This window comes from Podarcis erhardii (genome assembly GCF_964252035.2).
Source record: "Podarcis erhardii genome assembly, chromosome: 8".
Lineage (NCBI taxonomy): Eukaryota > Metazoa > Chordata > Lepidosauria > Squamata > Lacertidae > Podarcis > Podarcis erhardii.
Genome location: NC_138499.1, coordinates 93,169,949 through 93,184,194, shown reverse-complemented (window position 1 = coordinate 93,184,194; position 14,246 = coordinate 93,169,949).

The following is a 14,246-nucleotide window of genomic DNA, read 5'->3' as shown; positions in this document are numbered from 1 at the left end:
ACTTTTAACTGAGTTAGGATTAAATAAAGGATGTGTACAAAAAATGGAAAAGGGGGGAAACCACCAAAGAGGAATTCAAACAAATAGCCAGCACGTGTAGACACAAAGTCAGAAAAGCTAAAGCACAGAATAAACTCAGGCTTGCTAGAGAGGTTAAAAGCAACAAAAAAGGCTTTTATGGGTATGTTCGTAGCAAAAGGAAGATGAAAGAAACAGTGGGGTCACTCAGAGGAGAAGCTGGTGAAATGCAAACAGGGGACACAGAAAGGGCTGAACTCAATGCCTTGTGTATCTGAAGAAGTGTGCATGCACACGAAAGCTCATACCAAGAACTGACTTAGTTGGTCTTTAAGGTGCTACTGGAAGGAATTTGTTTTGTTTTGACTATGGCAGACCAACACGGCTACCTATCTGTAACTCCTCAATGCCTTCTTTGCCTCAGTCTTCTCTGATAAAGAAAACAATGCCCGACCTGAAGAATTTGGAGCAAATGATTCAGCAGAGGAAACACAGCCCAGAATAACTAAGGAGATAGTACAAGAATACTTGGCTAGTTTAGATGTATTCAAGTCTCCAGGGCCAGATGAACTGCATCCAAGAGTATTAAAAGAACTGGCAGATGTGATCTCAGAACCACTGGCAGTCATCTTTGAGAATTCCTGGAGAACAGGCGAAGTCCCGGCAGACTGGAGGAGGGCAAATATTGTCCCTATTTTCAAAAAGGGGAAAAGAGAGGACCCAAATAATTACCGCCCAGTCAGTCTGACATCAATACCAGGGAAGATTCTGGAGCAGATCATTTAGCAAACAGTCTGTGAGCACCTAGAAAGGAATGCTGTGATCACCAATACTCAGCATGGATTTCTGAAAAATAAGTCATGTCAGACTAACCTGATCTTGTTTTTTGACAGAATTACAACCCTGGTAGATGAAGGGAACGCAGTGGATGTAGCCTACCTTGACTTCAGCAAGGCATTTGACAAGGTGCCCCATGATATTTTTGTAAAGAAGCTGGTAAAATGTGGTCTTGACTATGCTACCACTCAGTGGATTTGTAACTGGCTGACTGACCGAACTCAAAGGGTGCTCATCAATGGTTCCTCTTCATCCTGGAGAAGAGTGACTAGTGGGGTGCCACAGGGTTCTGTCTTGGGCCCGGTCTTATTCAACATCTTTATCAACGACTTGGATGATGGACTCAAGGGCATCCTGATCAAATTTGCAGATGACACCAAACTGGGAGGGGTGGCTAACACCCCAGAGGACAGGATGACACTTCAAAACGACCTTGACAGATTAGAGAACTGGGCCAAAACAAACAAGATGAATTTTAACAGGGAGAAATGTAATGTATTGCACTTGGGCAAAATAAATGAGAGGCACAAATACAAGATGGGTGACACCTGGCTTGAGAGCAGTACATGTGAAAAGGATCTAGGAGTCTTGGTTGACCACAAACTTGACATGAGCCAACAGTGTGACGCGGCAGCTAAAAAAGCCAATGCAATTCTGGGATGCATCAATAGGCGTATAGCATCTAGATCAAGGGAAGTAATAGTGCCACTGTATTCTGCTCTGGTCAGACCTCACCTGGAGTACTGTGTCCAGTTCTGGGCACCACAGTTCAAGAAGGACACTGACAAACTGGAACGTGTCCAGAGGAGGGCAACCAAAATGGTCAAAGGCCTGGAAACGATGCCTTATGAGGAATGGCTAAGGGAGCTGGGCAAGTTTAGCCTGGAGAAGAGGAGGTTAAGGGGTGATATGATAGCCATGTTCAAATATATAAAAGGATGTCACATAGAGGAGGGAGAAAGGTTGTTTTGTGCTGCTCCAGAGAAGCAGACACGGAGCAATGGATCCAAGCTACAAGAAAGAAGATTCCACCTAAATATTAGGAAGAACTTCCTGACAGTAAGAGCTGTTTGACAGTGGAATTTGCTGCCAAGGAGTGTGGTGGAGTCTCCTTCTTTGGAGGTCTTTAAGCAGAGGCTTGACAACCATATGTCAGGAGTGCTCTGATGGTGTTTCCTGCTTGGCAGGGGGTTGGACTCGATGGCCCTCGTGGTCTCTTCCAACTCTATGATTCTATGATTCTATATATCGATGTTTCTTTCTTCTTGCTGTATGACGCTAGAAGACTTGTGTGCACTTTTCATATGAAAAGTGTCGCAGAGAGGCACTCTGGAGATGAAGAGACATGCCATTCCAGAGACGTGCCTACCAGGAGACGCTCAGAGGTCCTGGGGGGTCGCCGTCTCCTCAGGAGCATTTTTCCAACACTGGGAACCTTCTGAAAGCCAGAGGCCACTGGTAGGCAGAGCAATTAATATAACATTCACCTTTGTACTATGGACTAGTCTCTAAACACATCCACATACCCCAGTCTACCTTCCACCAGGCAAGCAAGATGAATTAGTAGTGTTCTGGCAGGCAAAAGCATCCAAAGGTGGTGTAACTGTTAAGTATAACTGTTTAATTGGCCATTAAACAGTATGTGTATTGCTAAAGGGAACATGGAAAATTCCACTGAAGCTAAGTGAGGAACTCTGAATGCCTAACTGGTTAACTAAGAATGTATACCTGCTGCTCTCTCACATAGTGTTTAACTTAGATCACATGGGAGGGGTATTGTCAGGGACTGGCTGGATGAGGAGGACTGGTGGAAACTGCTTGACCAAGAGCCCCCCAGGGAAAGTACAGAGGGAGAGGATTTGGCTCCTGGCTTCTGGTGGTGGGAAACTTGCCACAGCCTAGAGAAGGGGAAGAGCTGGGAAGTGCTGGAGGCAGGGGTAGTGAAGAGGCAGAAACAGGCAGGTGCCCCAGCCCAGGGCGGCGACAGGGGTCAGATTTGGCAGTTCTCCCACAGAGCCACTCTGACAGTTTCTCTGCCTTCAGCTTGCAAGGCCCCACCCCACCCATGGAATGAGGCATTTATTGCATGTTGCTGAGCAGAGTCAGGTTCCTTGGAGCTCTGTGGGAGGGGTCTGACACAGGGAGTGAAGGGGAAGCTACAAGCTAGTCTGGACAACTGCTTCATTAAGACAGGAGCAAGCTTTAGAAGTTCTCTGTTCTGCTTCCTTAAGAAACTAACGGTGTTAGCCAAGTGTTTCCCTCTTGTTCTCTGATTTGCAAATGACCTGCTCTCCCTGTCAACTCTGTGACAGGTATTCAGTTACAAATTGCCCTTTGGTGTGAGCTAGTCTTTGCTCTCTAGCCACCAAATACAAAGGGTGTGCAAATGATGTCTCTCCAGGCTGTCATGGAGCCTGTGTGGAGAGAAAGAACTTTGATTTCAGTTCTGTTTGAGGTAATTTCATATTTTTAAGTTGCTGAACTTGTGCTTGGACAAGCACATGATTTTATGTAACTATTTGGATGTATCATTATCATAGCAATCAACGTTTCCCCTTTTTTAAGGGAAATTCCCTTATTCCGAATAGGATTCCTCACAAGAAAAAGGAAAAGTTGACAGCTATGATCATTATTGTTGTAAGTCTGTTTTGGAATCAGTTCTGTTAGTAAAGCTTTGAAACCATATTTTTGGTCTGGACAATTTTTCCCAAGAAGGGTCCGTTCTTATTCATCCTATTGCTTCCATATGTCCCATATTAATAACTGCAATAGTAACCCGAGGAAGGAGGGTGTGGCTGGAGAAGGCCACAAGGGCCACAAGGAGAGGCCTGGGGCCACATTTGGCTCACAGGTCTGAGGTTCCCCATCTATCTGAGGTTCCCCATCTATAAACCCATCCAGATGGGCAGGGTATAAATGATAAAATTATTATTATTATAAAGTACCAACACATTTGGAAGTATTTTTCTGAGCTCAGGTTAATATTCTGGCAAGGTCTTCACTTTCCTCATGAGGCATTTGACCCAAAAGGTCCCTTTAGCAAGGATTTGAGTAAGTCACACCATGGCTGAAGTATTCTCAAGATGGAGAGATGTGAAACTTTAGCAGCCATTTGCCTTAATTGCTTTTAAAATATGTGCAGAGTGGCCCACTTTCTGGGCACTTGCATATTGCAATGTACACTTTCATTGTTAATGCCCTGGTTTCCATTTTCTTAGCCATCCCTTTTGTACACAGGAGGTGCTGATCCATGAGAGCTAGCCCACTTAAAAGGCTAAAAGGAACAAAATGTGTTGACAAAACTGGATGAAGTAGAAGATGTGAGCTAATTGTGCATTGGACTGAAACAGTGGCTAAATTACATGTAATTAAATAAAAAGGCAATAAGAGGGACTTAAGTCAGAGGTTTCTTCTGAGCAATTAAAAAAGCATAAAGAAAAGATGATAACAAAGTGGGTTTCTAAGTAATTATCTTCTCCTGCAATGTGACTCTTGATGTACAGATAGGGATAAAATTTTGGGTATAAAAATGAATGCCCTACCAAAGATGTTGTTCCTGTTTCAGACAGTACCAGTAGTCAATGACATGTGATGCTTTGTTGTTTAGTCGTTTAGTCGTGTCTGACTCTTCGTGACTCCCTGGACCAGAGCATGCCAGGCACTCCTGTCTTCCACTGCCTCCCGCAGTTTGGTCAGACTCATGTTTGTAGCTTCGAGAACACTGTCCAACCATCTCGTCCTCTGTCGTCCCCTTCTCCTTGTGCCCTCCATCTTTCCCAACATCTGGGTCTTTTCCAGGGAGTGTTCTCTTCTCATGATGCTTTGGGGAATGGTAAAAAGAAATATCTAAGTTTATCTATTAACAGCTGCAACTGCTGTCTTAGCATATTCATCAGCAAATCTCTTTGGAGGTCTACCTTTAGTGGCTCTCTCAGACCTGCGAATTAGCCGTAGGTCTTCAACACTCTCCTCTTCCTTCTTAGGAGAATGGTGACCTATAGTGAACAATGGTTCCTCCAATTCTTGATCAGAGCCTTCAGAGGGTTGCATAGAGGCCGTAGCACTCTTGAAATCCTCTGAATCATCCGATTCAGTCTCAGATTCAGAATCAGGACCTTCATCAGTGGGTGTCGGTTGTTGCTGCAGCTGTGGCTGTTGCTGCTGCTGTTGCTTATCCTCAGTCTCTTCACTGTCATCAGGATAACATTGGAAAATTCCCCCATTCTCCCCCCACTTGGCATCGTACTCAACACTTCTAGTGAGCCTAATTGCCTTAGAGTCAGTCATCATTACTCTGTAAGAACCTTTCTGATACCCTAGAAAGATACCATGCAATCCACGCTTGCCTAACTTGGAGCTTTGTGGTGTGTGAACCCACATGTCAGAACCAAAAATTCTCATGTGTTTGATGTTTAGAAGATTCCACCTAAACATTAGGAAGAACTTCCTGACAGTAAGAGCTGTTCGACAGTGGAATTTGCTGCCAGGGAGTGTGGTGGAGTCTCCTTCTTTGGAGGTCTTTAAGCAGAGGCTTGACAACCATATGTCAGGAGTGCTCTGATGGTGTTTCCTGCTTGGCAGGGGGTTGGACTCAATGGCCCTTGTGGTCTCTTCCAACTCTATGATTCTATGATTCTATGTATGGTTTCTTGCCAAACATCTTTTCATAGGGGGTACAACCGATCGATGATGATAATCTCCAATTATTACTGTAAACAAAACAGGAGAGAGATTTGGCCCAATAACTCTCTGGAAGATTGGCATCATGCAGCAAGGTTTTCAACCGTTGAAGCAATGTTTGATTTGCCCTCTCACAAAGTCCATTCATCCATGGAGAACAAGGACTAGACAAATCATGTTGAATTCCTTTCTCAGTCAGAAAAGCTTCAAACTGCTGAGAAGTGAATCCCCCCTGCAATCAGTAAAAAGAGTCTTTACCTTCTTACCATGCACATTTTCCAACCAAGCACAGAATTCCTTGAACCTCTGATTTCTGCTTGAGATTGAACACATAAATATACCTGGAAAATGCATCAATGAGGACCATGAAGTACCTGTTTCCACCCAAAGAGGGCGATAGTGGACCAACTAGATCAGCATGCATTACCTGGTATGGTTCTGTAGCTTGTCTACTAGACACCTTACCTTTCACAGCCATTTTCACCTTGTTTGCTGCGCATGCCTTACACTTCATGTGGTACCTGCAGGGTTTAATAGTCATACCTTCAACCAAGGCAGGTATTTTGGAAACTGCCTCAAAGTGTAAATGACCAAATTTCCGGTGAAAATCATGAATACATCCTGCATGCAAAACCTTGTTAGAACCTGCAATACAACAAGTTTCATCCTGCACAACATCATCATAATACAATATAAACAAACGATCAACATAATCAGCATGCATTACATAATCGTTTTTCTTTGTGATGGTGCACTTCCTTTTCTTGAAGGAAACGTTTATGTTCTGTTCAGTCAGCTGCACGACGCTCAGTAGGTTGTGTGCAGCATCTGGAACATAGAGAACGTTGCGTATCAATACGTCCAAGCTGTGAAGAACAACAGTACCGTAGCCTTGACTGGAGATCGTGTGGTCATCCGCCTGGTGAATCGCACCTTCCTGCAGTGTAAAAGACATGAACAGTCTTTTCTCGTGGCAAATGTGTCTGGTTGCGTCCGAATCCACTATGAAGAAAGGTCTAGACGTCTTCTGGATGTTAGAGACCTTTGGAGTGAAGCGTGAGACCATTGCCTTGTGTTGCATTGTCCTGCATTGTGTTGCACCTTTGCCTTTGCTTTTTCCATGCGTTGCACCGCGTTGTTCTGTTGTCTTGGCCTTGGGATACTTGCAATTCCTTTTCACATGGCCTAGACGTCCACACGAGTAGCATTTCACTGCCTTCAAAGCTTTGGCGCCATCTAGTGGTTCCACTGCATTCTGGGATGACGTCTGTGAAGACTCCCCCTTAGTGATGCAGCTAGCACTATGGCGATCCGCTTCATTCAGAACAACAGCAGTAACATGCGCTACCGTGAGCTGAGCAGTTGGCAATATGGCAATCTGACTGGCAATTGCTTCCCAACTCGAACCCAAAGAATGTAGAACCATAGCATCATAGAATCATAGAATCATAGAGTTGGGAGAGACCACCAGGGCCATCAAGTCCAACCCCCTGCCAAGCAGGAAACACCATCAGAGCACTCCTGATGTGCCTCTGGAAAGGTGATTCCTCTCTGTTGCAGCTCATGCCTGAGATTCTGCATCTCTATCAGATGAGCACGCACATCTGCACCTTCAACAAGTGCCATATCATGCAACTTGGCATAGTAGAACAAAGAAGCTCCAGCCTCTGTTCTCAAATGTGACTGTTGCAAACTGTCCTACATTTCTCTGGCTGAGGCCTTGTCACATAATAGACATAGCTCTTCCGGGGATACTATCAATGTAAGAGTTCCCCTTGCCTTTGAATCCTTAGCTCTCCATTCATCAGTTACCGGAGCTGGGGGGGTTGTCTGTTATGACATAGCAGTGTCTTTCCGTAGCAGTGCCTCTGCATACTGAACCCACTCCGCGTAATTCTTTTTATTGAGCTTTGGAATCCCAAAAGCATCAGCTAGCCTTGCATTGGCCATCTCTGTGTCTTTAAAGCAAGCTGCGTCTGTTTACAGCTGCTTCCAAAAGCACTTTCACTTTCTCCCAAGCCTCTTGTTGCCGCAGCTGTTAGTGCTTTGGCTTAAAAGTTCAAAGAGCTCAATGTCCACCCCTTAATGCCATTAATTAGGAGCTGGCAGGCTTCCCGGGGCAAGAGCACATACCTCTCATCAATCATCTTGACGCGCAGAGCAGATAACTCCGTTCCTCCGCCATCTGTCATTCCGATTCCGACTTCTGGGCCCATGAGCTGATACGGCTCATCTTGCCTTGAGCCCAGCAGAGTAAAATCCCAGAGTCCGCAAACGAAAGGATGAAGCAGGTGTGGCAGGTGTGGCTACATTGTGAAAAGCTTTATTCCTAAGCTATACCGAGAACACACAAATGTACATCTTGCCTCTGTGAGAGCAGAGAGCAACTCCAACAAAGAAACGACAGAACAAAGAAACAGGAAACCAGGGAACGTCACATCCAGTCTCCCTTTCCCGTGAGAATCCAACAGTATCTGGACTCTGTGGAATGTAAACATTGTCCCATGACTGCAAGCAGTTGCTCAGTGAGGAAACAGAAACTAACATAAACAACTAAAAACTATGGCAGAATTTGAGTAATGCTTGTAATGTACTAAAAACTATGGTAAAAATGAATTATTTTTCTTTAAAAGATAGAGAAAAATAAGGGAAGCAGTTGGGGGGGGGAGACTGATCATGGTAAGCATGGAAGGGCAGAGGGGAGTCGAAGGGTTCAGGGAATCCTAATTGACAATGTTGATGTTTAATGTTTGAATTTAAAGTGGTTATGTTAAACTTAATAAAAATATGTTAAGAAAGAAAAGAAGATGATCCAAAGATGGTATCAAAAACACCAAATAGATTAGCGAAGATGTTTAAATCAGAAACACTTCATGTTGGAAGTATAAAGATGTTGAAGGGTTTTTCTTCCACATGTGGTGGTCATGCAGTGTAATTAAAGATTATTGGGAAATAGTATATAATGAACTTTACAAAATGATTAGAAGAACATTTCCCCAAAACCAATAAGCTTCCTTCCTGGGTATAATAACATCAGAAGTCCCCAAAAATCAGAAAAACCTGCTCATGTATCCGACTACGACCTCAAGGATGCTACTAGCACAAAAATGGAGAATAGATGCAGTACCAACGAAAGAAGAGTGGCACCTTAAAATGTTGGAATATGCGGAATTAGCAGGAATGACCAGTAGACTCAAGATGAAAAACAGTTTAAGGAGGACTGGATGATATTACATGAAAAAATATTTTTACTTGATTGTAGGAAACCTCAAAGCGCTTTCCAAAACATTGCCTTGTCACCAGTAAGTTATGAAGGGGCTAACTTTTTCCCTTAAAGGGCCTGTGGGGGGAGGGGAGTAAAACTCTCCCCACCCACCCGCCATCCACTTTTGTTCAGTTTAAGATGTTTTCTGTGTGCCAGCTCAGTTCTGGTTTTAGAGGCAGGCTGGTGGAGGAGCTGTCTCTCTGGGCAACCTAGCATAAAAAGTTAAAGCAAAAAAACACTCTTTAATAAACTGTGTGTGTTTGTGTGTGTGTGTGTGTGTGTGTGTAGTTTGGCAACAAATGAGAAGCCTTTGGAAGAATATAATCAGTCTGCATCACTGAATAAGAAAGTCCAGGCCAACAAAGCAATGCAGTCCTTGGGACAATCTAACCACAACCACCCCTGCCTCCAGTGAAAGGTGATATTGAAATGGAAAAAGAAATAAAGAGAGACAACGTGATAGCAAGTGACTTCAGTTATCCTCACATTGACTGGTCAAAACAAAATAAAAAAATTCCTTCCAGTAGCACCTTAAAGACCAACTGAGTTAGTTCTAGGTATGAGCTTTCGTGTGCATGCACACTTCTTCAGATATCTGAAGAAGTGTGCATGCACACGAAAGCTCATACCTAGAACTAACTCAGTTGGTCTTTAAGGTGCTACTGGAAGGAATTTTTTTATTTTGTTTTGACCATGGCAGACCAACACGGCTACCTATCTGTCACATTGACTGGGTAATTGTACATTAAGCTCGTGATAAGAGGCAAAATTTATAGGTACGATTAATGATTGTGTAGAATAGTTAGTAATTGAGCCAACAAGAGTGATTTAATAGTGAGCTGTACTTGGGACCTGACTACCCATATAAGCACTGACAATCTGATTATAAATGGTGACTGCAGCACTATCAGATTCAACATATGTGTAAGTGGGAAATTGCCTAGAAATTGCCAACAAGGTCACATTTAATTTCAGAAAGGGGAATTTCTCAAAAATGAAGAGATTAGTTAGATTAGTAGAATGGAAGAGTAAAGAAGGACAGTTCCCCTTAGGGTGCCTGAAGGGTGCTTAATTAACTGTACCAGACAGAATGCATTCCACAAATGAGAAAGGGCACAAGCAAGTCCAGGATGATGCCAGTTCTGGAAAAACAAATAGAAACTGATGATAAGGCAAGCAATTGCCTTATTGAAGACCATCGGCTGCAGTGAGGACTGCAGGGTCTGCTTCCTTACAAGGCCTTGACCAGCTGGCCTGGGGGGAGGCCCAGGCCCTCATACCTCCAGCTATAAAGAGACTCCAGCGGCAATGAGGACTGCAGGGCTTAGAGGGTGGGGCTGGACTCACTGTAACAAACCCTTGGGGAAGTGCTGGGGGGCAGTGGTTCTGCTATTGCTTCTCTGCTCCAAGTGTCTAATGCAGGGGTTGGCAAGGTTTACCTCGCCTGGGCTGATTCACTCCCATGGAGAACGCTCTGTGGGCTGGATCGTGTCTGCGCAGACATGTTTTCCGATGTCTGTGCCTGCGCAGACACAATTTCTGGCACCACGGAAGTGAGTTCCCACTCCACGCTGCGCCAGTTTAGCGCAGCGCGCAGGGACTCACTGAGCGGGCAGCTCAGTTCGGGGGTGGCCCATGGGCTGTTTAAACGACCCCTATGGGCCACTTGTGGCCCATGGGCCGCAGGTTGCCAACCCCTGGTCTAATGTGTTTTAAAATGTTCTTAAGCAGTTGGTGGTGTTTTAAGTTTTGTTTTTGTTTTGTTTTGCTTTTGCTCTGTTGGAGGTGGGATAACCATTTAGTTGGCTGGGGATTCATTTAATTTTAGTATAATTGCAATTTTTTTTTAAAAAAAATTATTATTATTATTATTATTATTATTATTATTATTATTATTATTATTATTAAGTTTCCACTGTTTTATTGGTTTATTGTATAGTTTGTGTTTTGTTCTTAAGGGGAGAGGGTCAGGGCTTCCTGGGAGTGGGTCCTAGCCAACAGAATGGCTGGGGCTGGGTTCCACAGGAGGGGATACACTGGGACACCCAATCTCAGTGATCACGGGCAGGAGGAGGAGTTCTGCTAAGAGCAGACCATGACATTACCGAGGAGGCAGGTTTAGTTGTTGTTTGAAGACTATCCCATGTGGGCGGGGTGGGGGGGGGTTTGCAGTGATTTTTAGGAAGTCATTAGCTTACATCAGGCAGATCATTTATTGTGCCCCATAGAAATCTGAGGACTTAATAGCACATCAGGTGGTGTGGTGAAGCGCAATTCCACCAGGGTACTGAACATCAGAGAAGGAAACCTCTGAGCTTAGATTGAAAGACGGTGAATTGGTGTCTTTTAAGAGTATTCATTCAAGAGAAAACTAGGAAGCTGAACTGGGGACAGGAGAAGTAGAAGTTTGAGGAAACGCTCTACTTGGGTCTCATTTCAGTCAAAAGTGATTGTCAGGGGTTCAGGGAGAGAGGCGCAGATGAGGGAGGAGACAGAGAGCGAGGGGGAAGGATTCCAGGGTGACGAGGAAGAGGACGACAATGACCCAAGATTGTCCATGAGTCCGTCCAGTGAATCGGAGGACTCCCAAAAGGGAGCCCCCCTGGTCAAGCCAAGGGGAGCTAGAGGGGGAAGCAGTCAGGAGCAGGGGAACGAAGGGGGAACCCCCAGGGGGAGTTGGAGATCAGGACCGGCTTCTCCGCCGGAACGGAGTGAAGGGGGTGGAGTGACCAGTGTGTCAGAAGGAGCAGAACAGGAAGCAGAGAGGGCAAGACGTCCTGCCGGAAGGGGCGGAGAGTAGTACCGAGAGCAGTGTAACTGTCGGAGGGAAGGTCAGAAGCAACGTACGCGCGCCAAGTTCAAAATGGGAGGCGCGCGAAAGTGAAGAGAGTCCTGGGGAGGAGCCTGGTCCCAAAGCGCGAAGGAGGGGGGAGGAGGCGCCAGAGGATTCAGCCTCTGGAGAGTCCCGAAGGGAGAGAACACAGGGGGGCAGAAAGACCCTGCGGAAAAGGAAGGAGAGGAAGAGGTGGACCAGTACAAGCCTCTTAAACTGGTGTAGAGGCGGGACTGACTCAGAGGGGACTTCGGCGGTCTAAGCGTAACAGACGTAGAGTCACGGAGCTCGGATGTGAAGCTAAGAATGTTCTTCAATAAAAGCTTTTGTACATAAGCCGGACTGGACTTTGGTCTCTTGTGAGCTGGGACCACGGGTGACTCTGACAGTGATCATCTGGAAAGAGAAGAATCTCAAACTATTTAGGAGGGGTGCGGTCATTCCCCTGGGTCTGTTATACTGAGGAGTCTGTTTCATAGAAGGTTGAGAAACTGACAGAAAGTACCACCTTGTTTAAGAACCAAAGTTTTAAGCTGTGACACCTATGCAAATAAGTTTAAGGAACTGAAGTGAAATAACCGAAAAGAATCTCTGTGTTTAATACCTTGTTTAGAAGACTAATACACCCATCAAATTATATATATATATATAGAGAGAGAGAGAAATAAAGAGAGAGAAATAGAGAGTTAACTGTTTTTTGAAAGAATTTCATCTCCTGACATATATTTTGTTTTACCAAACATGTAAAATGAAAACTGTTCCTGTTTGGTAACTTCCCTAAGTCTTCAAGTACCAGAGTTTTCTTCATAACAAAAACAAAGAAGTAGTTAAGACGAGGTTCGCTGCAGCAGGAATCTCAACAAAAATAGCCATGACAGCTGGCTATCCAACTTCCGCTTAGAAAATTCCAATTAAGAAGAGCCCATCACCTCCCACGGGAATCTGTTTCACTTACTAACAACTCTTACTGTCAACTCTTTCCTTCTAGAAAGTCCTTCTAGAAAGTTCTTTCTTTGAATCCATTTGTACAGAGTAGTAGAAAACAACTTTGTCCCATCTTCTATGTGACAGCCCTTGAGATATTTGAAGATGGCTCTCATTTCTCCTCTCAGTCTCCTCTTCTCCAGGCTAAATAAGAGGTAGCTAATGATTAGCTGGTTTGTCCTACTTGACTAATTAGAGTTTATCGAGTTGTTGATATTATAAGCAGAATAACTAGGCTGGGAAAGAATAACATCAATGCCATCAATGGAAACTAGTATGAGGCTTGAGATTGCTACCGTGGAGGGGGCGAGGGAGGTATGGCGGTGGGGGCAGATCTTATAGGCGAAGGGGATTGAGATACGGATACACTCGTACCCCTTCCAATCTGTGCCCCATTTTGAGGGACGAGGGTAGGGTGGGCAAGGATTACTCACCTCTGTCCCTGGTGTTGTGCAATGCCAGGTCTATAGGCAACAAAACCACCACCCTTCAAGATTTCTTTACCTCGCAGGGGGTCAACCTGGCTTGTGTGACGGAGACCTGGGTGCGTGAAGGGGAAACAGTTACCTTATGAGAGATGGCACCCCCGGGTTTCTCTGTCCTCCACCAATCACAGACTGTGGGCCAGGGCGGAGGGGTGGCATTATTAATCCAGGAAGATTGTCCTTTCAGGGCTCTGCCATCGCCATTGATCCCTGGCATGGAATGTGTTGGTCTAGTGTGGGGTTCCGAGGAGAGCTTGGCTGTCTGGCTGGTGTACCAGCCACCTAGCGCACCAGCAGCCACCCTGTCAGGCCTACTGGAGGCAGTGGCTGGCTGGGCCTTGGAGTTCCCTAATCTATTGGTATTGGGGGACTTCAACATCCATGCTGATGCCACTCCCTCCTCACAGGCTCTGGACCTGGTGTCTTCAATGGTGACACTAGGGCTCTCCCAGTTTGTTTCCCCAGCTCAAGCAGGCCACATGTTGGATTTGATCTTTGGCGAAGGCATAAATGTGATCATGTCCCCTTCGGTGAAGGTGCCATGGTCTGATCACTATGCTCTGAAAGCCAGGATTGACTTTCCACCCCCACCCTGCTTTGGTGGTGAGCCGATTTGGGTTCGCCCACAGAGGCTGATGGACCCTGATAGATTCCGTCAAGCTTTGCAGGACCTTGCTCCCCCTGGCGACTCATTGACTGAGCTTGTTGAGGGCTGGAATACCCGGCTCTTGGCGGCCATTGATGAGATCGCACCTAAGCGCCCTCTGTGACCCTGCAGAAACCGGGCTCCCTGGTTTACTGAGGAGCTCTGGAAAATGAAGCGGGACCTCCAACTGCTAGAGTGAGTATGGCAGGGTGCCCACGATGGAGCTTCAAGAACATCTTATCCACGTGGCGGTCACCTCCAGACTGGATTATTATAACTCACTCTACGTGGGGCTGCCCTTGAGACTGACCAAGAAACTTGAGCGGGTGCAGAATGCCACGGCGAGACTCCTTACGGGGTCCTTACTGCAAGATCACATTCACCCAGTGCTATACCAGCTGCACTGGCTCCCGGTGGAGTACAGGATCAGGTTTAAGGTGCTGGTTTTAACCTTTAAAGCCCTATACGGCCTAGGACCCTTGTACCTACGGGACCACC